This window comes from Cupressus sempervirens, chromosome 1, assembly GCF_028749045.1.
Source record: "Cupressus sempervirens isolate cs-2001-9-10 chromosome 1, ASM2874904v1, whole genome shotgun sequence".
NCBI classification, from domain to species: Eukaryota; Viridiplantae; Streptophyta; class Pinopsida; order Cupressales; family Cupressaceae; genus Cupressus; species Cupressus sempervirens.
This window is the reverse complement of record NC_143118.1, coordinates 4,842,298-4,869,244: the sequence shown is the minus strand read 5'-3', so window position 1 is coordinate 4,869,244 and position 26,947 is coordinate 4,842,298.

Here is a 26,947-nt window from a genome sequence, read left to right as displayed (position 1 = left end):
AATTCACTACCATGATTGGAAATATTGTTGCACAATAACACCTTGTCTTCATAGACAAAGATTTCCAAGGTCCACAATTTGTCGCTCCACATTGAATTCCTTATAGATAATGGATCCAACTTGAGCCTTCATACGTTGAATATGATTCATTTCTTGAGGCTTCCAGAAGACCTCCTAGATATCTATAATAGGATAACAATTAAAGCATATGATGAAAGAGAAAGAGAATAAAAAGGAGTTATCATATTATTGCTAAAGGTTGGGTCAGCTATAATAATTATTGAATGCCATGTCCTAGATTTGGATTTTCCATATAACATCTTGGTTGGTTGGCCCTGGATATATATACTAAAAGCAGTCCCATCTACATATCATTAGTGCTTGAAATTTCCCGACCAAGGAAGAGAGGTCATGATTCCAAGTGATCCTATGCCTTTTGATTTTTGTAAGAGATTGGAAGGTGCCCTAACAAATTTTTGTCCAGTTAGTGAGTTTTCTATGGTTATAACTAGATCTCTCACCATAACAAAATCATCTTCCATAACTATTCTAGAGTTATCCAATATTGATTCTAGTTCTTGTAAACGAAAAGAGAAGGTTGAAGATATTAAGATCGATACTACAGTGAAGAAGGTTACTTTTGCTGACCAAGGAATGGGAGAGTATAGGTTTGAAAATGCCTTGTGTGTTGGAAAACTACCACTCTCCCTTGATCCTTTGGAAAACCTTCCCAAATACCACCACCTACAAATAAGGATACTATGCATGTTAGTAAAACAACCTTTGAACATTAGGGTTCACTTAGTGATCAACACATAGAGTCTAATGTCTTAGATTGGATATATTTTGATGGAAAAGATGATCTTGTGGAATTTGCTAAAGAAAGGTATGTTAAGGCTTCTCCCATCATTGAGAACATATGATATCATTGTACCAACTTGGACCTAAAGAAGATGGAATCAGACAACCCCTTGAGGCTAATAGCTATCCTAAATGACATGGTATGGGCTCCATTAAACCTAAGATGTCCTTTGCTGACAACTATTGTATGGTCAGACCTAATTATGAGATTCAAGAGAAGGAATTCTTTGAAGTACCCTTACAATACATTAAAGATGACCTAGATAGCTATGTTCATATTGTAGAAGTTGATGAAAGCCAACTTCACAGCTCACTAAGATCACCTACATGTAAATAATCGGATGAAGAGAAATCGAAGAAGGAAAAGTAGGGCTTGGAGAATCCCAATGGTGGGAGAAAAATTATATTGCAAAAATAAAAAATAAAATTTCTTTACAAAAATACAAAGGGAGAGCCTATTTATAAAGGCCTCAAGGAATCTTGTAGAACAAGCTAGAAAGAGCTAGGAGATAAGGTTGACAACTAAGCATATGTCCACAAAAGGTGGATTATCCTCCATGTAGGTGAGAAGATAAGTATGACTAAGTAGGAACAAACTCTCATGTTTTCAACAACTCCTAGATGAGAACTAATAAATAAATGCATTTATCCTAAGTAAACAAGTTATCTTTTGTTTGTTTACCTAATCCAATTAGCTTTCCTTTGTCATCTAGAAGTCTTGTCTTTCCATGCATGAATTCCACCTTGAATCCAATATTGATTAGCTATGCCACACTTAACAGATTATGTTTTAATCCTTCAACCCAATAGGCATTATCACATACAAGTTTTTTGGTCAATGAGATTCAAACTCTTCCTTTTATGTAACAAGGTTCATTGTTTCCAAACCTTACACTACCACCATCATAGTCTTCAAAATGTTCAAACTTAGTTTTTTTACCAGTCATATGATGTGAACATCCATTTTCTATGATCCATGTATAATTTTTTCTCACATGAGAGATAAGTTCTATCTTATCCTCCTCCTCATCATCATCATATTCATCTTTTACAGCAATATAAACTATTTCATCTTCACTGTTATCAGAATCCTTAGCCATAAAACATGTTTTCTTACCTTTGTCCTTGAATGATTTGAAATCTTTCTTGTCATTGCACTTATGACCTTTCTTCTCATCCTTGCTTTGCTTGTTTGGGGACCTAGCTGCAATATGACCAATTTACTCACATGAAAAATAGATTAGGGGAACTTTACCTTTTATATTTTCCTTTTCCTCTAAAATATTTCCTTGCAAGTAGAGCTTCAAAAACTTCAATATTACTATCAGAACTCTTTTGATTCTTCTTCACTTTCTAACTAATAGTCCTTTATCTTCTAGCTTTTTCCTTTAAGTGGAAGCTTGGCCTCAAATTTTGATTCAATATTCTTGGAAGCTGGAAAATAATTGTCATAGTTATCTAGCTCAAAGGTTGTCAGTCTCCCTACTATGGCATCCAAATTTATCTTTTTTTTTTCTTCACATATTCTTTCTTGAATTGAAAATACTCTAATTCCATAAATGGGAAGTAATGTTCTAAGAACTTTACTTACAATTTTTTCTTCTTTGATGTCTCCTCCAGAAGCTTTGATTGCACTAACACTTGCTTTGACTCTTTCAACATATTTGGCAATGTTTTCATCCTCTCTCATTCTCATCTAATCAAATTGTCCTCTTAGACTCTCTACTTTGGCTCTCCTCACATTGTCATCACCTCCATAGATATCTTTCAGTTTGTTCCACACAAAAAAGGTAGTTTTGTAGTCCTTAATATCATCAAATTCTTCATAGCTAAGAGCACACACAATATCTATCATGATGGTGTTATGAGTCTTCTTCTTAGAAATATCATTAATAGATAATGTACTAGAAGGAGTTGTATATTCTCCATCTAGGTATTTCAATCTTGTATCTCCAATTGAAGCTAGATGAAGTTGCATTGGTCCCTGTCATGCTAAAAAGTTGTCTCTGTTAAGCCTTGGAATTTCTCTCTTGTAAGACATCCTAATCTTTAGCTTAGGTCCTTGAAACCCTTCCTACAAGCACCAAAATCTCTAATACCAATTGTTGGAAATATAGAGGGAGTAACTGAGAAGGAGGGGTGAATTAGTTACCACAAAAAAAAATCCACAAATCCCTTAGATGTATAATAAAACTACTTATTTCTATCACTCAATAAACATACAAAAAAATGTTGTGACTCAATAGATATAGTGTATGTTAACTTTAAATAATTTTAAAAATTCACAACAATTAACTTGAAAACATAAAAGAAATAACATGAACACATGAGACACCAAATTTAAAGTGGAAACCCAATATGGGAAAAATCACCAAGTAACTAGCTACTGATTTTGACTCTTTTGAAGTGAGCCCTATTAGGAACCAACTTGGTTAAAGGTTACAAAACACACTATTAGGTTTGGTCTTGTTAGAGGATTTAATCACCCTCCCTCTCCTGATGGTCGAATGCACCCACAACCAATATAGGGTGGGAGGGAATAGTGCTAACTCTAGCATATAATAATAGAGGTGCACCCATCTCAAGGCCCAGGCGCTCCTACTATTATAAGCGCCTTGATTCCCTTTTTTTAGATAATTCAAGGTGGAGAATAGTTTCCCTCCCTTAAAATTCTATAGGGAAGTTATAGGGTTCTCAAATTGTAGTGGTAGGGGTAGCCTCCGAGTATTAGGAATGGCCTTGCAAAAGGTCTTTAGAATAATTCAATGGAACTATCACCTTGTTAGAGGATTTGCAAATGGATGTTAAACCAACTTTTTTAAGAGATTTTGGAATTACTACTACAATGGTAAGAAAGTAACAATGAAATGACCTGAATGAGATGAAACTAATTATGTTGAATACATATCTCTATTTTGCTTTAGTAGCTCCTTCTTGATCAAATCTAACTTAGCTACTCCTCAAGGATATCTGACCATCCTTTAAATTTTTCTCCCACTTTCCTCTTCAAACAATCGATACACTTGCTTGCTCACTCATCCATACTTTAGAATTCTCAACTTGACCTTTCATATATACCTTTCAAATTATCAAGTCATCCCAATTACAACTTACAATCATCAATAATCATAAACTTAGTCATCTGGAATCATTACTTGAGACAATTAAACTTTAATTCTCAAATTAACAAAATCCTTCATTAGCTAACCCTACTCAGTAAACACTATTCTAGAAATGATTTCCTATGTTAACCAAGAGAAGCTTGGTTAACACTACAAACCCTGCAAAATCCTTTGGAGACTAATTGAACTTAGTAAACACTAACTTTCCTTTCTTAACCATGTGAGCTCAGTTAACACTACTTTCTTCCTCATTTTCCTTTGACACTCAAGTGAGCTTGGTAGATACTATCTATGCAGAATAATCTTTAGGAATGCTAGATACTGAGAATTGCCTTCTAACCAACTAAGCTTGGTAGATACTAAAAATTTCTTTTTTGACCAACTAAGCTTTGTAGATATTGAGAATTTCTTTGCTAACCAACTGATCTTGGTAGACACTGACTGATAACTGATATGAAACTTGTGTAACATCAAAGACAATAGAGAATTAGAGAATTGTATCCAATAATATCCCTCTTTGGCATTGATGGCAACACAACATGTCATAGCACAATGAAATTTGAAAACAAGTCTTTCTTTGATAGAAATTTTCTCCCTCTTAGATTTTATGCCACAAACTTCTCTAATGTAATAATCTCCCTCTGTGAAGGAATAACATAGCTTCTTTTCCAAATAGTAAACTCTCCCTTAAAAAAATTCAAATTTCAAGAAAGATATGATAGTAAACTCTCCCTCTTTGACAACACATGCCAAATTCAACACCTACCAAATGAGTATCAATGCACCTTAAGTATTAATTCATATGCAATGTTCCCATGACTATGTTGCATCAACTGATAGATCTTCAACTTGGTTCCTATTGATGCATCACTAAAACTTTATTTTAGTGAGCTTCAGATAGGGGAATGACCCCTAACATACCTCTTAGATACAAGAATGAATCCTTAGGAAATAGCTTGGTGAATATGTTTGCAATCTATTTTTTTGTATGGACGTATTCCAATCTGATCTCCTTGTCCTGCACTAATTCTTGACAAAGTGGTACTCTATAGCAATGTCCTTGGTTTTGGAATGCATCACTAAATTCTTTGATATGTTAATTGCACTTGTATTATCACAAAACATAACAACTAGTTCTTTGATTTCAACCTTCATGCCTTCCAACAACTATTTAAACCAAACAATATTAGAACAGTTCACTAACGCTATAACATACTCTGCTCTTGCTATAGATTGAGATGTACAATTTTTCTTTTTACTTGTCCAAGATACCAACCTTTTTCCAATAAAGAATGCTCCACCACTTGTACTCCTTCTATCATCAATGTTTCCTACCCAATCAACATTAGTGAACACTTTTAAGTCCAGATTTCCTCCAAGTTTATACCACAACCCATAATCTTCAGTTTGTTTCAAGTATCTCAAGATCCTTTTGATTGTCATCATATGATTTTCTCTAGGTTTTTCTAAAAATCTTGCCACTATACCAACTACAAGAGTAATATCAGGCCTTGTATGAACTACATACCATAATTTTGCAATCATTGATCTATATAAGATCTAATCTACTTCATTTGAATCATCATATGTGGTAAGTTTTAGTCTAATACACATGGGGGTTCCAACTAGTTTGTAATCTTCCATACCAAACTTCTTGAGTATCTCCTTGATGTACTTAGGTTGAGTTATGTAGATACCATTCCCACTCTACTAAATCTAAAGACCAATAAAGAACTTAATCTCACCAAACATAGACATATCAAATTCTTTGCATAGATCATCATTCCCTATAAATGAAGTGTCATCCACAAATATTTCTACCAAAAAAATCTTGTTATCTAGTCCTTCCTTGATGTACAAGCTAATGTTATCATTATTTCTCTAAAAACCAATCTATATAAGGTAGTTATGCAATCTCTCATACTGTGCTCTAAAGGCTTGTTTCAGACTGTACAATGCTTTGTGTAATTTGCAGACCATGTCCTTTTTGTCTAGATCAAAAAAACCTTTAGGTTGCTCAATGTAGACTTCTTCATCCAGAATAAAATTAAGAAATGTTGATTTAACATCCATCTAATATACCTTAAATCCTTTATGTGTTACATATGCTAGTAAGGTCTTGACACCTTCTAGTCTTGCAACAAGAGCAAAAGTCTTACCATAATCTATGCCTTCTTCTTGAGAGTATACCTTACATACCAATCTAGCCTTTTTTCTTGATACCTTACCATCTTCATTCAATTTATTCCTAAATACCCTTTTTTTTCCAATCACATTTTTATCTTTAGGCCTAGGTACAAGAGTCTAGGTTTTTGTTCTTCTCTATTTGTTCTATCTCTTCATTCAGAGTCTGAATCCAACTTTCATTTTCCAATGCATCTTTGACATTTCTAGGTTCAAAATCAGTAAGTAAACAAGTACCTTTTAGCTTACTTCTTGTCATAGTACCTTATGACTTGTCTCTAATAATCTAATCTAGTGCATGATGCCTTTTGACATACTTGGCATGATGGTGGTGCCATGGTGGTGCAGCAGTGCTACCGCAATGGTTTATTTTCCTGTGCAATAAATGTGTCTGTATAACCTCATACATCTAGATGCTACAAAAGAAAAAAAAGAAAAAAATTATATGAATCATGACTATAACAGGCCTTATGAGTGCAATGGAAGCATCTATTTAAGCCCAAAGTAACCTAAAAAAATGCTCTTCCTCCTGATTGAAGAAAAAATCACAAACAAACTAGGGTTTGTGTCTTAGAATCATGACTTCAAAAATCCTTCAAACTAGGAAGTAGCAAGGAGGCTCTTATACCATATAGAAGTTGTTGAAAGCCAACTTCATAGATCGCCAAGATCACCTGCATGCAAATAACTTGCTGAAGAGAAACCAAAGAAGGAAAGGTAGGGCCTAGAGAATCTCAATTGTGTGAGAGAAATTATATTAAAATAATGAAAAATGAAATTTCTATACAAAAATGCAAAGGGAGAACCTATTTATAAAGGCCTCTAGGATGCTTGTAGAACAATCTAGAAAGAGCTAGGAGCTAAGGTTGACAACTAATCATATTTCCACAAACGGTGGATTATCCTCCATGTAGGTAAGAAGATAAGTATGACTAAGTAGGAACAAACTCTTGTGTTGTCAACAACTCCTAGATCAAAACTAATAAATAAATGCATTTATCCTAAGTAAACTAGTAAAAAATAAATAATAATTATTTACTCTAACATGTACCATTACCATAGCCAACCTTTCATTCACTAAATTTCCTCTCACTAACCCTAACATGATAGATTAGGACCTCCAGGACACACCACCAGCTCTTGTTATCTATAATTCTGACAAAGCAATGATGGCATTCTTTAGCCTTAAGAATATCAAAGATTATGAACATGAGATCCAATACAATGAGGAAGCCTACTTTTGTACCCAAGTCAACTCTCTTAGTCACAAAAGTGAAAAAGAAAAGAAAACTAAAAAAATAGAAGAAACATCCTCTAGTGAAAACTCTTTTGGAGAACTTTTAGATGAAGAAAAAGATAAAATAAAGGATGCATCTTCTGGTGAAAACCTTTTAGAGGCACTAGAAGAGGGAGAGGTTGACTTGCCATTTAGATCCTTACCACTAGAAAAGTCATCTATATTGAATAAAGATACAATTCCAGTTAACTTAGGCATGGTAGATAATCCTTAAATCACATACATTGCAACTATCCTAAGTCCTAAAGAACAAAAAGTAATGACCAAGTTTCTACAAAAAGGAAAAATCAATTTTGCATGGACATAAAAAACATGCCTAGTTTAAACACAGATTTGGTTCTACATCACTTAGCAGTAGATCCAGATATTAAACCTGTGAAGAAAAGGTTGCACAAGATGCATCCTAAGGTAGAACTTTTGGTCAAAGTAGAACTATAGAAAATGCTAGAGGTAAAATTCATCCAACCTATTGATTAGCCTGAGTGGCTTTCAAACATTGTTCCTATAGGTAAAGCATCTAGGGGTATCCACATTTGTTTAAGTTTTTAAGATTTAAATCTCACATGTCCTAAGGATGATTTTTCACTTCCTAACATAGACATCATAGTGGATTTAATTTTCGGACATGAAATTTTTTCTTTAATGGATGGTTTCTTCAATTACAATTAGATCAAAATTGCAAAAGAAGATCAACATAAAATGACATTTACTACCCCATGGGGAACCTTAAATTGTTACCAATTCATGCCTTTTGGCTTGAAAAATTTTAGTGCCACCTATCAACACACAATGACCATAATTTTCATGATCTTATACATGTCATAATGGAGGACTATCTTGTTGATATCCTAGGAAAATCTAAGATGAGATTCCCACAGTTTTGTCCTTACCACCATTTTTGAAAGGTTGGAAAAATATAAAGTGTGCCTTAATCCAAAGAAGTATTTTTTGGGGTCCAATTAGGAAAGTTGTTAGGATACATAATTTCAAGGAGAGGTATTGAGGTAGATCCCAAAAAAGTGAAAACCATCATGGAAATGCCTCCACCTATTACATTGAAACAACTCCACAACTTTCAAGGGTAGTTATAATCCATCAGATGGTTTGTATCCCAATTAGCAAATAAGGTTCATCCACTCCAAAAATTTCTTCAAAAATATATCAAGTTTCAATGGGATTTCCTATGTCAAAAAGCATTTGAACAAGTCAAGGAATACTTAGTTAATCCATTGGTGCTAGTTCCTCCAATACCAATATGACTAATGACTCTCTACAATTCTACTACTACAATTATATTGGGTGATCTTTTACCACAACTAGATGACAAGAAGAATGAGTAAGCTATCTACTATCTTAGTTGAACATTAGTTGGCTATGAGTTGAACTATACTACTATTGAGTGAGCTTGATTGGCAGTAATTTTTTGCACACAAAAACTACAGCATGATATGCTTAATCACACTACACATCTTGTTGCCAAGATAGATCCCCTCAAATATTTTCTATCAAAAGCTTCCCTCACTGGTCGAGCTACAAAATGGGTCTTGATTTTAAGTGAATTCGACATTGTCTATAAAGAATGCAAGGAAATTAAGGGACAAGTAATTGCAGACCAACTAGCTGAAACTCTTCTTTAATGAGATCATCCTATCATAGCTGATTTTCTAGATGACACAATTATGACTATTAGCCCTAGTACATAATGTAAATTATATTTTGATGGTTCCTTCACACAAAAGGGATTGGGGGTAGAAGTTTTATTTGTTACACCACAAGGAGACCTTATTCCTAAGTTATAAAATCTCATTCCCTTGCACAAACACCATAGCTGAGTATGATGGATTAGTAATAGGCTTGGTCAAGCTATTAGATGGAATATTAAGAGCCTACTTGTCTTTGGAGACTCTCAATTGGTCATTAGGCAAGCCATAGATGAATACCAAACAAAGGATGAAAAGGTGTTGCTATAACACTGGATAGTTGAAGATCTAAAACAACACTTCACTAAGATACTTTTCCAGTAGATACCAAGGACTAATAAAAAAGTAATAAATGTTATGGCTACCATTACCTCCATGATCACCATGCCTGGGTAAAGTCCTAAGTGTGAGTTTCTTGTTGAAAATTTTTTTCTTCCTACTTATGAGCAACCTGAATTAGAGTTGGTGTGTGAGATTGTTGGTCCTAAATCTCCATTATACTCTGAGATTTTTCTCTACTTTCATCACAAAACAATCCCCATATCCCTTTCTAATAGTAGCCCAAGACTCCAACCCACCATCACACCATGGCCCTTTTCCCACTGGGATTTGATCTTGTTGGTCAAATATATCCAAATTCTACAAATGGCCACAAGTATATTATTGTAACAATTGTGTACTTCACAAAGTGGGTCGAGGCTATCCCATTAACTTACACCACTAGAAAATAAGTTTCAAAGTTCATCTTGAACTACATTATCTGTCATTTTGGTATCCCTCAAGACATCATGACTAATAATGGAAACCATTTTAAAGATTAGGAAGTTGCTACATTATGTAGAAAATTTAGAATCACCCATTATTTTTCCATCAAATACTTCCCCTAAGGAAATGACCAAGCTAAAGCTACTAATAAAACCATTTTGAAAATCCTAAAGAAAATTGTTGATGCAAATAGCTATGACTAGCACCTCCAAATTGCTCCTACCCTTTGGACCTATTGCACCTCCATCCACACCTCCACAAGAGAAACTCCATTTTCCCTTGTTTATGTTTCTAAAACTATCTTGCCCATCAAAATTGAACTCCCTTCCCTCAGAATCTCTCTCAAGAATTTGATGTCCAAAAAACAATATTGAGTTTCTCACTTGCAAGAGCTACAACTCCTTTATGAGAGATGCATCAATGCCCTTGTAAGAATTTTTCTTAGGGAAAAATTCACCCAAGATCAAGGACCTCAAGCACAAGTAGAATAGTAGACCAAGAAAAGTATAATTAATATGAGAATGCTCTCTATTATGTTGAAAGCATGTACATACACCCTAGGAGAGCCCATATATAAAGGCCTCTAAAATGCATCTAGAATGTGTCTAGAAGGAACTAGGAGATAACCATGACAACTAAGCACATATCCTCCATAATAAGAGGATAAGCATAATGAGGTGTCACACATATGTAGATGATGTAGACACCATGTGCATAATTAGAATAGTAACTCCTATGTTGTCAACATGACAGCTCACAAGAGTATGCATACTCTTAGGTGACTAATAAATTGTTGGTAAACAGATTCGTTCTTTTTAATTTATTCTGTCAATATGACTCTTGATGCCCGAACAATAAACAAAATCTATTTGCAACAGTTGAAAATCCGTTTTCTTGTTAACTGGCTTATCTCTAAATTTGTAGGTACAGCTCCCTATTATGAATGATATTCGATGAATTATGTTTGATTCCTAAAACTAATGCGGGGTATGCTCTTAACCCGAGAGCAGGAGAGGAAACCAAGTCTCACCCAGACAAGTGAAACTCAAGCAGGAATCTAAATGTTAGGATGTTATGTATATGGCACCCACAATCTTATGGCTCCCGCAACACAACAGAATGAAATGCAAGATATGGACCGCGAATGCAATATGAGATGATTAGTTAGTGCTACTGCGTTCGGATCTTCACGATCTCATGATTTCCGACACGCAACAATGTAATATAAGATCTAATGCAGATGACTGAAATATAAGGGAATGCATATGGAGAACAAAACACTAACCGAGATATTTCCCACTACTAGCTCCAATACTCTGATCGGTTCACTAGTTCAATTAAATAAAAACAACGAAATGAAACTCTGTTCACTAAACCATTTCCATCCAATATCGAAGAAGTATCTCATACACAAATGAAAAGAAAAGGACAGTAAAGAAATGGCACAAATTCAATTGTCTCTGCAATCGGATTCACACCAAAAATTTGCCGACCTTTTATTAATCATTCAAAATCTTACATATAGGGTGAGAGAGATGACCGTTACAATGGAATTTAAATCGGCTTATCTTCTCAAGATGACAAATGGCGAGATGCCAACTTATCATATCTACACATTTACAAAATCCTAAGATTAATGGAATAGAAAACAAAAGGGGGAATTTTGAATCATTTAGGTTTCTTCCCCTTTTCAGTTTTCGCCTTATATGCTTTAGCAGCCGCTATGATTGGGGTTAATTCATCATAGCTTGGTACGTGTACATTTGTGAATCTCAATAGCCACCTTGCATGTTCTTGAGTAAATTCTTTGGCTTGATTCTGCTGATTCACTGCTTCCTCAGCTACCACGTGCACGCATCCGCTAAGTGTTTGTAGTTCTGACACTCTGTTTTGGTTGCTTGAAGCTATCCCAGACAGATTGCTCAAATGCGTGGAGAAGTTGTTTTTCATCATATCAATGTTGATGAAGGACTTCCCTTGCCCACTGGTTTGTGATTCAGTGTGCAATCCTCGCATGAGCTCAAAAGCTTTCTCTTGGGCCCTCTTTACTTTATCCCCTATTTCTCTAAGCCCTTTCTCGGCTTCCTGGATCATTTCCTGCTTGAATTGCATGCTTCTGATCCATTCATTCAATGGTTCATCTCCTTTCTTCAGAATCTTTGCTTCAATTGCATCCTTGGCTTTCATCTGGATGATCATATTCAGAAGAGAAATGGATTCTATGCATTTCGCCTCTTCTCCCGCCAGAATATTACTATTGGCAGTAATATTGCCCTTTTTTGCTTCCAAGCGGCTTCGCCAAAAGGTAGGGCCCACCGTCTTATATTATCTCTTCGGAAAGCTCCTTTTCGGAAAATCTCCAAGTAGCTTCGCCAGAAGGTGGGACCCATATGTCAACTTTCCCTTCTAATAGTGCTTTTGCGGAAATCTCACTTAGGATTTTGAAACCCGCCGAGGAGAAGCCCTTTCTTCATTTTCCGCACATCTACCTTTTGATCATTCCATTAAGTTATAATTGATTCCGGTGGTAGGATCACGACAACATACGAAAGATTTCTTAGAAACATGAACTATTTCGCTCCAGTTGAATTCCTTTACTGTATATACTGAGATCTGCGGAAAAAGGCCTTCGGGGTGCGAAATCCGCCGAGGAGAAGCTAGAACCCAATTTCCCGCCGACTTGATTTTCTTAACTCAAAGTGGGCTATATTGAAGGCAAGTCACATGATGCAGTACAATCCGAGAATCTTCATCGAGTAAGGATCTAAACTACCCCTCCAACTTATAATAGTCAAGGAACAACCCACCCGGCTCATATGTGATACGGAGGAAGGCTACAGGTGAAAACCCGATGAAGAAGCTCCTCACCTAAGAGGGCAAAGACCTATTGACTTGACCAGACCACACAAGACTATGATCTACTCCACTTTGTAAAATTGGGACAAGGTGTAAAAGTGGGGCAACAGCTGGCTCTGACTGGGGACTTGGGTAGAGTATATCCAAGCAAGGGACCTAGGATCTCTGGTTTCGCACAAGGATGGAATAAAAGGTGGCAACACAACAAAAATGAAACAAGACAAACAACAAGGAAAGGAAAAACAGCAAAGGAAAAGCTAACTAAGCAGAACTGGGAAATACTAACCTACTATAGTACAGCACAGGGATTACCTGTTTTCAATTAATAACTTGATAGAGCTTGAGGTCCTGACCATTATAGGTCAGGGGTAGTACTTCGCCATCTTCATATGCCAGTTTGAAAGAATTATTCTCAAACGCCTGTTGGATCTTGAAGGGGCCTTTCCACAGTGTGTCAAACTTTTTATGCATTCCTTTTGGAGCTCTTCTTTTGTCCCAAAGCAATACCATGTCTCCTATCATAAATTTTTGAGGCCTTGCCCTTTTATCAAAAATTTCTTTTACTCGCATCTGATGCTGTGTGATGTGATCAACAATCTCTGTTCTTTCTTCCTCCAATTTGCTCAAATACAAGATTCTCTTTTCCAGGCCATCTCTATAGATATCATCTTCGATTACTGTTCTAATTTTACTTGTAGCCAATTCCAGGGGTAAAGGCAGATTAGCTTCAGTTCCATAAACTAGCTCGAATGGGGATATGCCAATCGCCCCTTTAGGTGTTACCCTATCTGCCCAGAGTGCTTCATGAATCTTCTTGTGCCAATTTTTCTGATTATCTGAGACTAGCTTCTTAACAATGCTAATTAAGTTCTTATTGCTAGATTCAGCTTGACCATTTCCTTGAGGGAAATAGTCAGAGGAATGGCTGACTGTGATTCCATACTCAAAACAAAAACTAGTGATATCTAATGATGAAAAATAGGATGCATTATCCATCACCAGTTTGATAGGAACGCCAAACCTGACTAGAATGTTTTCTTTTATGAATTCACAGACCACCTTCGTAGTAGTTTTCTTCGTGGCTTTAGCTTCTACCCATTTGGTGAAGTAGTCCGTAGCGGTGATTATGTATTGGTGGCCAGCGCTAGATACAGGGGTAATTGGACCAATGAAATCAAGACCCCACTGTTGAAATGGACCTTCAATTATAACTGGTCTCAGTGGTAATGCAGCTAATTGAGGACGCCCAGTAAACAACTTACATTTTTTGCATCTCGCCACCCACGCGTATGCATCCTTAAACATCCCGGGCCAGTAATAACATTGCCTCAGTATTTTAAAAGCCGTAACTGAAGAAGAGAAATGTCCTCCACAGGCCTCGTCATGGAAAGTCTTTAATAGCTTCTCTTGCTGTGGTTTATCTACGCATCTCAAAAATGTACCATCAATGGCCTTTTTGAACAGTTTGTCATCCCACAATACATATTTAGCAGCTTTCAACCTAAGGTCTCTCCTTTGCCTTGAGTTTAGTCCTTCTGGACATTCTCCGTATGTTAGGAGATACGAGATGTTTTCAAACCACGAATCATACAGACCTACAGCGAGCACTAAATTTTTCTCGCTTAGTTCCTTGCTTTCTTCAGCGATCTTATTTTTTGCAATTGCTCTGCATAAAGCATTCCGTCTTATTAACTTGGTGGGTTTAATCTCTATATCATATTCTTGTATTTTCGCTACCCAGGCTCCTCTAGTATTACAATCTATATCTTGCTGCGTCAACACGCTCTTCACAGCTGCATCTGGTACATGAACTACAGAATGCGAGTGCAATATATAAAAACGAAAATTCTTAAGAGCTCTTACCACTGCAAAGGCGTGTTTTTCAATCTGTGAATACTTCAATTCATGATTCTTCAAAGGTACGCTCATGAAAGCGATGGGGGCTTGTATTCCTTCATCATTTTCCTGCACAAGGATGGCTGACAAGGTATGTTCTGATGCGTAGCAATAAATAATAAAGTCCCTTTTATAATTGGGATGGCACAGCACGGGAGCATTAGCAATTGCAGTCTTTATATCCTGAAAGGCTCGCTTGCCTGCTTCATTCCATTTGAAGCTCGGACTTCCCTTCATCATATCTACTATGTGTTTGGTGGTTTCTGCGAAGTCCGGGACAAACCTTCTGAGGAAATTCACCTGACCGAAGAAAGACTTGACCCCTGTTTTGTTCGCTGGCAGACTCAATCTCTGGATGGCTTCTACTCTGTCAGGATCAATTTTTATGCCTTCCTAGGACACTATATGTCCAAGCAGCTTTCCTTCGGTCACACAGAAAACTGACTTTTTTGGATTTAAGGAGATACCATGTTCTCTACATCTTTGCAGCACCTTTTTCAGATCTTCCATATGATCCTTTCTTTTCTTTGAGAATACAGTAAGATCGTCCAGGTATATGACTATAATCCTGTCCTTCATATCTGCAAAAGTTTTGCTCATACATCTTTGGAAAGTAGCTCCGGCATTGATCAACCCAAAAGGCATCCTGTGATAGGCGAAAGTACCCCAAGGAGTGGTGAAAGCCATTTTATGTTGATCTTTCTTCTCTACTTCAACCTGGTTATACCCTGAAAAGCCATCGAGCATAGACATCATCTCTGATCCAGCAACTATCTATAACAAATGATCCATGTTCGGGAGAGCGAAGTTATCCTTGAGAGATGCCTGATTTAAGTTCCGAAAATCCACACAAATCCTTATCTCTCCATTCTTCTTTCTTACGGGCACTATATTAGCAATCCAGGTGGAGTGATGAATAGGGTAAATGATTCTTGCCTTTAACATTTTATCCACTTCCCTGAAAATGGCGTCCGCTACCTTCGGATTATAATTTCTTTGTTTTTGCCGAAAAGGCACTGCATCTAGTTTGAGAGGAATATGGTGTTTCACTTCTCCTCCTCTATAACTTTTTAGGTCTTCATAGCTCCAAGAAAAAATGTCTCTATATTCTTCAAACAAACTCTTCGCGGCTTCCTTTTCTTCCGGGGTACAACATTTGCCAATATTCACCATCTTTGGATTATGAGCACTTTCGATGTGTATCCCTTCGAACTCGCCCGTCGTAGGTTCCTTCTCCGTCCTTTTTTGTTTAACGTAAGCATCATGTCTGTTGAACAACTTTTCTAGAGCTATAAAGTATGGAGGAATGATGTTATCTTTCAATTGAACTTCGCCTTGTTCACTGTTTCCATCAGATTCAAATTCGAAACTGGATTCGTCATTTTCAAGAAATAACTGCAAGCTTTTATCATCATTAAACACTTGCCAGGATTCTGTGTTATCTGGAACAGCAGACCGGTATACAATTTCGATCTGGTATTTTTTATCTTTAAAATCTGGATGAGGTAACAGTAAGGATGCAGAAACAGCAAGTGAATCAGCTTTAGTATTCATTTCCCTTGGTACAGCTATGATAGAGAAAGCTTTGAAACCTTCTATTTCATCCCACACCTTATTTCTATAATTTTTTAGTTTATGGTTTTTCACTGAATATTGCCCTTTAACTTGCTTTACTATCAACTCTGCATCACCTTGAGCTCTTAGGATTTCTATTCCCCTCTCTTTCGCCGTGACTATCCCTAATATCAAGGCCTCATATTCTTCTATATTATTTGTATTGCCAAACTCTAGTTTGAAAGCTAAGGGTTCGGCCACTCCCTCTGGAGATATCAATACTACGCCGGCTCCAGAACCAGAGGAAGCGCAACTTCCATCGAATTCAAGGGTCCAGACGCCAGAAACCTCTTGGTGTTCTTCGGGAACCTCTTTGTCCAAATTCTCATCTGTTTGTTTACCTGCATCCTCTTCCGTAAACAACATATAATTCCCAAATTCCAATTCCTGATATAAGATTTGGGCTTTGGGATCGTCTGACTTTAAGACCGTGAACTTGGCCTTTTCTTCTGGCTCCAATTTGACTTTCTTACTACCGATGGGTATTATAGCTTGAGACCAGTCTAGCTTAATTTCCCCTCCCAAGTCACGACAGAAACTTCTGCTCAAAAGGAGTCCATAACTCGCAGGGATATCAGCTACCAGAATCGTTAACAGGAGTTTCTTTTCTGGGTATGAGGCTAGAGCCACTTGTGCATCCTTAATTTGCCCAAGCAAAGGGACCTGTTTGGAGTCCATTGAATAGCATTTCCCATATACCTTAGTAAGGTTGAGGCCTAAGGCTTTAGCCACAGAATAAGGCATGACATTATCTGAGGCACCTGAGTCTATAATGCAGTTACTAAGCTTACACCCGTTAATGTACAATGAAATATAAAAAGGCTCAGGTTTTTGTCCCGGGGAGGTTGCTAGGACTATTGAATCTCTTCGATCAGGAATGTCAGGTGTCAAGGTTTCTTTCTCTTCTTCCACTACTATGTTACAATTAGCACCAGTCGCATTATCTTTACACCGGTCTACCAGCTTTCTCAGCTCAATAGGGTGTGTCTTTAAATAATCAATGGCAGAAATTTGAATTTTCGAATCTTCACAAAACTGAATAAAATCAAAGGATGATTTACCCTTACCCATATGCGAAGTAGAAACTTCAATATCCGCCGGTGTATTACTTGTTGACGGGCCAGGATCATTTCTCTGAGCAGAGCTAGAGGAGGGAGCCTTTTGCTTTTGTCCTCGAGTAAGAACGGTGTAAGAAGTTCCGTCAATAGTCGCATAACATTCTCCTTTGGTCTCGGAATCCGGTTCATATTCTAAGAATAAATTTTCAGAGTCGCCATTTTGATAAGAATCGGTTTCCAAAACATTAGTTGCATTGTTCAACTCATTGGTAGACAACAATTGCATCATGCGAGCTGTTTCTGGACAATTTTTGCTGTCGTGATCTGTGGTTAGATGGAAGACACACATATTTCCCTTCCTTGGTGCCGCCTCGATTTGCAATTTAGGCGGTGGTCCCATGAGCTGTGGGACTTTACCTTCGTTGTTCCTCCCGGGCATGTTCTGGTAATTGCGCTGATAAGGATTGTTGAACGCTGGCAAGTGTTTCTTTAAAGACACTATCTCATTGGATAGTTTCTGAATCATCTCTTCGGATGATGAAGAACTGCTTGAACTACCCTTAGCATGAAGTTCTCGCTTCCATTTTCCGGCAGAGATTAAATCATCTTCGCACTCAACGGCCTTCTTTTGTGCATCAGCTAAGTCAGTGGGCTTTGCTCTTCTTAAATCATAGTTGATGTCAGGAGGCATTGCACTTATGAAGAAAGTTTTCAAATTACCTGCGGTAGGTCTGGCGGCAGCCGGGATCCTGCTGACAGTCTTGTTAAAGCTTGCAATGAAATCTCTCATGCTCGTAATTGATTGCTTCTTTATAGACGTGAGCTGGGTCAACAGGGCATGTTCATCCTCTGCGGTCTTAAACCTATCTTCGAATGCAATCCTTAATGAGGCCCAATCTGTGATTGAACCGTCATCCAAATGATAAAACCAATCAGCTGCACTATCAGTAAGGGTTTCTACGAACAGTCTCACAGCTACATCCTCATGTCCAACTCCTAGGATATGGGTAGCCGCGAAAAAGGCTTTAATATGTTCGTCCGTAGTAACCTTCCCATCACCTGAGAATTTAGGGAAATTCTTCCTGGACCCAGACGGAAGTGGATGATAAGCATTTAGAGCTAAGGGTCCTGTCACCATGGCCCATGGAGCGGCCATGATTATCCTTGAATTTTAGGGAGGAAAGCCTACAGTTGATGGAGGTGTTACCCCGTGTAATGCTAACACCTGACAGGCAGAGTGCGAAGTGTTAGCGCCTTGATCTTTAACGGGTGAAGATGGTCTACTTCGACCCTGATTTTCACTTCTTTGCTTTGGAACTTCTAAGATAGGAAATCCGAGTTCTTCAAGTTTGTCAAAAATAGGATCTTTCCCACCTCGTTCCTTGGTACTTCGGAGGAACTTAAAACTTTCCAGGGTGCTGGGTCACAGCTTCTTACTGCGATTACCTTTCCACTCGTCTGATATTTCTTCTTTGGATGGCTCTTTCTAAGGCTTCAGCTCTTCTTTCTTCTTCCTCTAAAACCTGGTTTGTGTTCCTATAGTGCTCCGAGTTCCTTCTATTTCTCCAAACAAAGGTGTTGAGTGAAGAAATTATATCTTCTTGGTCGTCTTGAAAACCAAGATTTGGTTGGAGAACGGGTATAATGTTTTCATGAGGCAGTACCATCTTTCCTCATGACATATGCTTTCTTGATCAAGCGACTGTTCATCTCCCCAGCAGAGTCGCCAAAAATCTGTTGGTAAACAGATTCGTTCTTTTTAATTTCTTTTGTCAATATGACTCTTGATGCCCGAACAATAAACAAAATCTGTTTGCAACAGTTGAAAAGCCGTTTTCTTGTTAACTGGCTTATCTCTAAATTTGTAGGTATAGCTCCCTCTTATGAATGATATTCGATGAATTATGTTTGATTCCTAAAACTAATGCGGGGTATGCTCTTAACCCGAGAGCAGGAGAGGAAACCAAGTCTCACCCAGACAAGTGAAACTCAAGCAGGAATCTAAATGTTAGGATGTTATGTATATGGCACCCACAATCTTATGGCTCCCGCAACACAACAGAATGAAATGCAAGATATGGACCGCGAATGCAATATGAGATGATTAGTTAGTGCTACTGCGTTCGGATCTTCACGATCTCATGATTTCCAACACGCAACAATGTAATATAAGATCTAATGCAGATGACTGAAATATAAGGGAATGCATATGGAGAACAAAACACTAACCGAGATATTTCCCACTACTAGCTCCAATACTCTGATCGGTTCACTAGTTCAATTAAATAGAAACAACGAAATGAAACTCTGTTCACTAAACCATTTCCATCCAATATCGAAGAAGTATCTCATACACAAATGAAAAGAAAAGGACAGTAAAGAAATGGCACAAATTCAATTGTCTCTGCAACCGGATTCACACCAAAAATTTGTCGACCTTTTATTAATCATTCAAAATCTTACATATAGGGTGAGAGAGATGACCGTTACAATGGAATTTAAATCGGCTCATCTTCTCAAGATGACAAATGGCGAGATGCCAACTTATCATATCTACACATTTACAAAATCCTAAGATTAATGGAATAGAAAACAAAAGGGGGAATTTTGAATCATTTAGGCTTCTTCCCCTTTTCAGTTTTCGCCTTATATGCTTTAGCAGCCGCTATGATTGGGGTTAATTCATCATAGCTTGGTACGTGTACATTTGTGAATCTCAATAGCCACCTTGCATGTTCTTGAGTAAATTCTTTGGCTTGATTCTGCTGATTCACTGCTTCCTCAGCTACCACGTGCACGCATCCGCTAAGTGTTTGTAGTTCTGACACTCTGTTTTGGCTGCTTGAAGCTATCCCAGACAGATTGCTCAAATGCATGGAGAAGTTGTTTTTCATCATATCAATGTCAATGAAGGACTTCCCTTGCCCACTGGTTTTTGATTCAGTGTGCAATCCTCGCATGAGCTCAAAAGCTTTCTCTTGGGCCTTCTTTACTTTTTCCCCTATTTCTCTAAGCCCTTTCTCAGCTTCCTGGATCATTTCCCGCTTGAATTGCATGCTTCTGATCCATTCATTCAATGGTTCATCTCCTTTCTTCAGAATCTTTGCTTCAATTGCATCCTTGGCTTTCATCTGGATGATCATATTCAGAAGAGAAATGGATTCTGTGCATTTCGCCTCTTCTCCTGCCAAAATATTACTATTGGCAGTAATATTGCCCTTTTCTGCTTCCAAGTGGCTTCGCCAAAAGGTAGGGCCCACCGTCTTATATTATCTCTTCGGAAAGCTCCTTTTCGGAAAATCTCCAAGTAGCTTCGCCAGAAGGTGGGACCCATATGTCAACTTTCCCTTCTAATAGTGCTTTTGCGGAAATCTCACTTAGGATTTCGAAACCCGCCAAGGAGAAGCCCTTTCTTCATTTTCCGCACATCTACCTTTTGATCATTCCATTAAGTTATAATTGATTCCGGTGGTAGGATCGCGACAACATACGAAAGATTTCTTAGAAACATGAACTATTTCGCTCCAGTTGAATTCCTTTACTGTATATACTGAGATCTGCGGAAAAAGGCCTTCGGGGTGTGAAATCCGCCAAGGAGAAGCTAGAACCCAATTTCCCGCCGACTTGATTTTCTTAACTCAAAGTGGGCTATATTGAAGGCAAGTCACATGATGCAGTACAATCCGAGAATCTTCATCGAGTAAGGATCTAAACTACCCCTCCGACTTATAATAGTCAAGGAACAACCCACCCGGCTCATATGTGATACGGAGGAAGGCTACAGGTGAAAACCCGATGAAGAAGCTCCTCACCTAAGAGGGCAAAGACCTATTGACTTGACCAGACCACACAAGACTATGATCTACTCCACTTTGTAAAATTGGGACAAGGTGTAAAAGTGGGGCAACATAAATAAATAATCAAATATGCATTAACCTAAGTAAACTTAATCAAAGTCTAAATAGTAAATACTTATTTACACCAACACCACCCTTAAGTGAAACTTAGGGGAATGCCCTTAAGCTTACAAAGTCTAGGATGAAATGCATGATGGGTCTCAACAACTAGGTCATGTTAGGTACCCATGCACATAATGAAAAATGCAATCTATCATAAAGTGGAGAAAGAGGGAAAACCTCATGGGAAAAACCCTCCCCTAAAAAGAGAGATGAAAAGATGCATGAATGGATGGAGTAATCAAGACCCCCCCATTACAACATACATCAAGTATATTCAAAAGTGAGGAAATGAAAGAAGGACAAAACCCCATACAAGGAAATAGACAAGGTAGTCCCCCCCTAAATGTAGTGTGCCAATAAATGATAGCTACTCCAATGTAGAAGTTGATCCATTAGCACTAAATAATGTTCCTCCCCTTTGGAAGAAACAATGGTAGAGGTACATGTGAGATGCTTTCCCTATGTGTAGAAAGAGTCTTGATGATAAAAGGTGTCTCTAAAACCTACTCAACTATCCATGTGTTGATACTAATGGTGGTTCCTTCCAATACTATTGAGAAGAAGTGTGAATCTAGAAAGGATGTATTTAGAATATGTCTCAAAGAACATACTATCTCCTCAAGTGATAAAGAGACCTTCTATAACTATTGTTCATAAATATCCACAATCACATCAACCTATGAAAATTGATCATGTAGGGAATGGACAGGAGGGTCAGAGTGAACCCTTGTGACAACTGAAGAAGTGTCTACTTCATCAAAGTGAAGATGCAGATCATCAATAATATCTCCCAAATTTGCAATGTGTGACTCCATAAAATAACTTGCAATGTCTACCAATAAGTCATCCATAGATGCTAGAGCTAGAAGACAAGATGTACCCTGTTGTATTGGACCTATCACTATGGCAACATGTGCATGTGGAATTTTCTAATGTCATGACCTCTCACTAGACCTATCAATAGAATCCCACATATTTGAATCTATTGAAGCACTATCATTGGTGTCACTATTAGTTTCCACAATGTATGAAGTAGTATGATGTGATTGATGATATCTTCCACTTCTTCAATGTGAGACTCAATGAACAACCCTGCAATATTGTGAAGGAATTCATCTCATTAAGTTGAAGTAGAAAGACATAATGTTTCTTGCTGCACTAAATTAGAAGCATATGTGGCTTGGACTAGATCAGTAGAATCATCAAGTGCATTAGGAGGTGTGATCTCATCTAGGGTTGGAGGTACCATAACTGGAGTGACTAGAGATTAAATTTCCTTAGGAAATGGAGGGACTCATGGATCTCCATATGCTTCCCAAAGAGCCATCAAAACATAATGAGAAAATTTTTCCATAAGAAGAGGAGCAAAAGATTCCTTACTCATACTATTATACAAAAAGCCAAGAAGATTACAAAGATGTTTCCAATTAAAATTAGGTGGTGGTATCTTTGAGTAGAGATAAGGAATCACTTCCTAATGTTCTCTTAGATTATCAATCATCAAAGCACTCCATTTCTAATCGTTACTTGGTGTCAACTTTGGTCTTATACCAGAATGACATATGTGACAAGACTCCATGAGATCAATGAATGTACCCCCCAAAATGCTGAAATAAGTAATTAAACCCCCTAATGTATGATTTGGGTACCCTATAGCCACTTGCCAATTTAGGGCCTATTTCTAAAAGTAGTATTTCTATCCATAGAATCTATAATTTAATTATAGATCTAGAAAGTAGACAAAAAGTACACTTTCATAAAAAAATAGAACCTAATTATGTGTCTAGATGAGACTATACTAACCATTTCAAGTGGCAAAAATTAGGATTTTTAAGTTGCAAAAAAAAAAAGGAATAGAGATCTCAAACCACTTGCACCAATGTGTAGATTATGAAATTCTACCCCAAGACAAAAAAATGCTCACAACAAGGAGTCCGCATGAGGGAGATATCACTGTTTGAAAATTGCTACTATAATTATTTTTTCTGAATTATTGCCATCACACCTCCAAAAATTAGATGGCTCTAGATTTAGCCTTAGATGTATGATTTGGATGAAGTAAAATTTGATTTGGGGGTTTTTTGACCTTCTAAATGTGATGCAAATATCTAATTTGCAACAACAAACTTGAATCTTCACCTGTAAAAATCTCTCCAATAGGCTTGATGGCCAAAAAATTCCCAGAAAAGAATGTAGATCTAAAAAAAATTGTAGAGATGCAAATGAAAAAAATGCAAACCTAAAATTAAATGTATCAATTTGAAATGATCATACCAATTTTGTAAATTCGGCCTTCAGGTTGTTAGTTTGTAAAAAAATGCCTCAGATTTGACTATGGCCCAATATAGGTGAATTTATAGTCAGATTTCACCGAATTGACATTCTAGATGTAATGATGAGGTCCACTTTGGCTCTAGATGGTCCCAATATATGTGGATTCTCCAGATTCTAGTTGTGGTGCTAAAGCAAGAATGGTCTTGAATGGCTATGTGAAGAGAATCTCCCTAAGCTCTAATACCATGTAAGAATTTTCCTTAGGAAAAAATTCACCCAAGATCAAGGAACTCAAGCACAAGAAAAATAGTAGACCAAGAAGAGTATGATCAATATGAGAATGCTCTCTATTATGTCAAAATCATGTACATACACACTAGGAGAACCTATATATAAAGGCCTCTAAGATGCATCTAGAATGTGTCTAGAAGGAACTAGGAGAAAAGCATGAAAACTAAGCACATATCCTCCACAATAAGAGGATAAACATAATGAGGTGTCACATGTGCATAGATGATTTAGACACAATGTGCTTGTAATAATGTGCTAACTCCTAAGTGTAGACACCATGTGCATAATTAGATTGGTAACTCCTATGTTGTTAACATGACAACTCACAAGAGTACACATACTCCTAAGTAACTAATAAATAAATAATAAAATATGCATTAACCTAAGTAAACTTAAGTAAAGTGTAAATAGTAAATACTTATTTACACCAATAGCCCTAAACCACCTCCATGTGTATTAAAATCACCTTCAACTCTAGCTTCACAAAAAAGTCAGACCTTGGGAATTTATAGTGGGTGACTTAATTTTGTAGCATAACATGAGGAACCTCCAGAACCATGAAAAGAAAAAAAAATTTGAAGCTAATTGGCTTGTTCTATTTATCATTTTAGCCAAATATGGTTCTGGGGCATATTAGATTGCCACTTTAGAAGGAGATTTTCTCCATGAGCCTATAAATATCCAATATCTCAAGTGGTTCTATGCTTGAGTCCTGTGGTTCCTATACAAAATTGTTATAGTTCCACAAAAATCCAAAAAAATAAATTAGAAAATAAAAGAACTCCAAAAACATTTGTAAAATGTTCCTGAAGAAAAGACTATAAAGCAAAAAAAGTTCTTGAAAAAAGTATTTTGGTCCATTATCTATAAGACTCATCTCACTTCACCACATTCCACCATTTTATCCAAAATTTGTGGAAAATTTCTATCTGACTTGCACTTTTCATGCATCTAATAAAAGACCTCTTATCTGTGAGGCATCCATTCACTTCCATCTTTCAAAAGGCCTCCAGTCTACAAGGTATTTTCTTGTTGAGTGTTTGTCCTAATCCCATTACACTAAGATTTTTCCCACAAAAGTAACTACAAAAGAACCTTAAAAAAATCACTATTTGAGACATAATGATTTGAGAAAATTGTTCTTTTCATAGCCCTTGCCAACAAACATTTGTAACAACATTAGACAAACACATAGGATGAATCCTTCCTACACATGGTACAACAATTTTCACATTTTGGGACTTAACATTCTTAGTAGGAACTATGGACTAATTGAATACTTGTTCATGTGGTCTCTTTTGATTGATTTCATTTTGTGTGTTAATAGTAGCCTTTTATGGTGTACCTTGATCTTCCATATTTTGATATCACCCAAATGGCTCCAACTGACTACACGTGTTGTTTGCAGTATGATCTATGTTTTTATGCTTTAGTACATATATTTTAGTTTTGATTTATTGTTATGCATTACTCATTGGGGGCAATGGGTTAGCACACTTTCCACCAAGGACCCTTAAAAAGGCTTTGGGTGTGCCTAGACCTCTCCAAATGTGTATATGTCATTTGTTCCACCATAACTATGCAAACTACATCTATTGTTCTAAAGTATCTACTATGTTGAGAGTCTAATCCATGCAAAGGAATCTTGACATCTATGCTTCTATAGCATATGGTGCATAACTCCTTTTGCAAAATCAAACTAGGGTGTGCTCTCCCATATAAACACAACTGAATACCTCAGTATCATGTAGTTAGGATTCATTTAGTATAGGGTTTCATTGCACCCTACTTGAGACAAGAGTTCTATCTATTTCCCCCTTCCTATGCTACACTACTTGTTTCCTACGAGTGAAAATTTTGACACATGTCCATTTGTTAGGTTCATTCATATTACATTTTCATATCTCATGTTTACACTTTAAGTTATATCATTTCACTTTGTATTCATGATTAGTGTGTCCTTTTCTATTACTGACATTTTCATTTAGGATACATTTATTGTCATATTAGAAAATTGCATTGGGCATTTTATTCATTATTAGATTTCATCATTTATTCATTGCATTAATCCATTAGGTACATACATTATAATCATTACATTTAGTGACATATACATCATGATACATCTCATAAAGAATATACTAAATCCATACATATAACATTAAAAAAACATACACCTCATATATCGCCATAGAACTTGCATCATCCACACATTAGTCATCAAATATGCATCACAAGAAATATAACATCACACACATCCTATATCACAATGTCAGTAACAACATCATAAACATCACATGCATAAGTAAAAATCATCCATACACATTTAGGCTCATCAAATCATGTCATATATATCAAGAGAATAAGTGTCCATGTACAGTCTACATACAAAAAATCATGTAGTATCATTATGTATAATGCATCATCAAAAATCATGCTACATCTGCATCACTTTGTCAAAAATGCTCACTATAAGAATCATGGAGTTGGCTATGAGGGCCCTAGCCCTCCTACATCCCTTCCTTATGGAGGCCTACTTTGTCCAACTAATGGTTCTAATCTCTATTGGCCCCTTGTGGTCCATGACCCCTTGTGGTCCATGAATTGGCTCCCTCCTAGAAGTCTGGCTGATGCTAATCTACTAACATAGCATCATGATACAAAGACCTATAGTAGGCCACCTCTCACATTGCTTGTGTTGGTATGCAGTCATAGCCTCCTAAATTACTTTCAACATCCCCCCAGCCTATACTATTTTTCTACCAATATCCTGCTAGCCCTAGTACTCATCCACCTATATTTAGTGTGTCTCTCTCTTTGCTTGTAGGGTGGCTGCCTCCTGCAGAAGAGTATCTATCTTAGATAGCTCATCCACCTTCACTTGTATGCCATAGTCACTAAACTCTCTTGCATCTATCCTATCCTATAGTGCTACCAAGGCCTCCTATGCATTGTCTACCTTAGCTCACATTGCTTGTACCTCCCCCTGTAAATGGGAAACCTTTGTCTAGATGTTGTCTTTCTTAGCCCTTACTATATCTGCTTCTACATACAGAGGTGTCCCATGTGG